This window comes from Trachymyrmex cornetzi, unplaced genomic scaffold, assembly GCF_001594075.2.
Source record: "Trachymyrmex cornetzi isolate Tcor2-1 unplaced genomic scaffold, Tcor1.1 scaffold56, whole genome shotgun sequence".
Taxonomy (NCBI): Eukaryota; Metazoa; Arthropoda; class Insecta; order Hymenoptera; family Formicidae; genus Trachymyrmex; species Trachymyrmex cornetzi.
Genome location: NW_017299871.1, coordinates 1 through 2396, shown reverse-complemented (window position 1 = coordinate 2396; position 2396 = coordinate 1).

Below are 2396 nucleotides of genomic sequence, written 5' to 3'. Positions count from 1 at the left end.
CGTCTGATGATTTACCACAATCGGGGGTAGAAATGAGAAAGTATCGCGTCTGTCTAGAGTATCTCTCTTAAAAAGGGATACTCCTTTCCGCGTCCTTGAATATAACTCCCGGCTTCTTGTACTTACGTCACTGTGTCGTAAAATATTATTGAGAACTGTTTCCATCAACGACAAGGCCAGACGTATACAGGATGTTCTCTCTACTACTCGCATCAACTATATATACATATATTTCAAAAGATATTGCGGATATGAAAGAGAGCGGTATTACTGGAACGAGAGCATTTCGATCAAAATCAACGATATTATTCGTTTGAATTTATTTCTTCCAAATGATTAGTTTTTATCCAATTTAGATTACTGTTGATACATTGAATGAATTGTTCTCTCTACGGAGCATCCTGTATATAATGGGAAAGAAAAGATTTACATGGCAAGTGCATGAGTCTGGCGAAACGACAGCAGTATAATTCAGTTGAAAATGATTCCGAGTTCATTTTCATGAGCGAAACGCGCACATGAATGTGTAGCATTTCATAATTGTCGCTATCGATCAGTCCAGTTTCGTGATTATCCTCGTTTGAGGCAATATAGTGAACGTTCTACCCCCCCGTGTGGTATCGTTATATTAGTTTGAGAACGTGTAGTGTCTGCATAGACACTCAATCTACGTGCGATAGCAGTATTCCTGTGATATTATTGTGCAGGTCGCGTAGTAACAGATATTTGTTGTGCCATCGAGGGGAAGAGAGCGAAAGAACGACTCCTTCCCCTTTTTTCTGTTTCCACCTACCCCATCGTCCGCGTGTCTGATTTTGTAATGCGCGAATGACGTACGCTCTGCTTCATCGTTGTAGGATTGGGACAAGTCTTTGACAAAATTGAAGGGTTCGTTACGAATCGTTATTAAATTATTTCATTTTATTGATATATACCCTTATAGAAATTTAATACTGGCCAATACTGAAAGGCAGTAATTATTTACTTATTTTTAATATTAAGAGCACTGTTGTGCAGTATTTTTGGTATTTAAAAGTAAGTAATTTTTATTACTTTTAGTAATAAATGGGTCAATATTAAAATGACAGTATTAAATTTCTTAAGGATATAAATATAGCTTTTCAAAATAAAACTAAACGTTAGTCTTTTATATTTCTGGTCTATATTTACTAGAAATCAAAGCTCCTGGGCCAATCCAATCCGCAGCAGGAAATTCTCTTGAATAAATGTAGCCATTTTTTTTTTAAAGGAATGTCGAAAATATAGAAATCAAATACGGATATTTCTGCAATAACCTGAATTCGGACAGTGACCGAATTTATTCTGTGGCTTTCGAGTTCACCCGTAACACGTATCAGTTTCTGATTGAATTGCTCAAATCGACTGCTGTCTCCATATCGCAATCATGAGTATATATTTTGATAGTTAATTATTATTTACCGTGAATAACATGTACGTTAATTATTATATCAATAAGCGTGTGTCCACTTCGAAGGATACAGATTTTAGGAAAAAAAATGTTCTGTTGTAGAAGATAATTAATAATGAATATAAAAATTGGTTAATTTTATTCTACAAAATTAAAATAAATTACATTAATATAAATTATATGATTCTATATGGATTATCCAACGCTAAAATTTATACAATATGTTATATTTATTATTATTACAATCGGTAAATGCAGTTGCACAACGGTGAATTAATTTTATGCATATTATTGATATATAATGTATATTGTTGACAATGTTGAACAATTATCCTTTCCGAATTGAAGTTTTTATCATATTTTTGACAGAAATCTTATTCTTGTTTTTTCTCTCGTACTTGTAACAATTAGGTATATTTTTGTTTAACGTAACAAACCCTTCAATCGATTTACCTATTTCTGAGTCTGGTTACGTGAACCAATTACCCGCGTTATTTGGGCCTGTTTATGTCGTTGTTCGTAGCGGTAGACTAGCCTGTGTGTCTGCGTGTGTCTGTCTATTTGTATGCCGCTTTGTGTTTGTCTTTCATCACTTATCGATGACAAATTGAAACTAGTCGTCGCGTCAGAGAATACTATTTTGTTACGAATGTCTGCGAAACGTTTATTTATACCACGAGAAAGACAAACGCGATAAAATGCAAACGTAACATTTTCCTCGATTGAACATATATATATCGATTGCTAATAAAACCAAAGCAGTTTCAGATGTACGAATTCCAATTAAAATACAGGAATTTTTTGAGAATTTTTACTGTAATATCTTTGTTTACTAAAAATAATACTTTCCATCTCAATAAATCATACGGTCACGATAACTACGTACAATCTAAAATTGATATTTTATGCAATTGTTTTTTTGCATCGTGGAGAGAAATTTGTTATTAAAATATCACATTTTTTATAT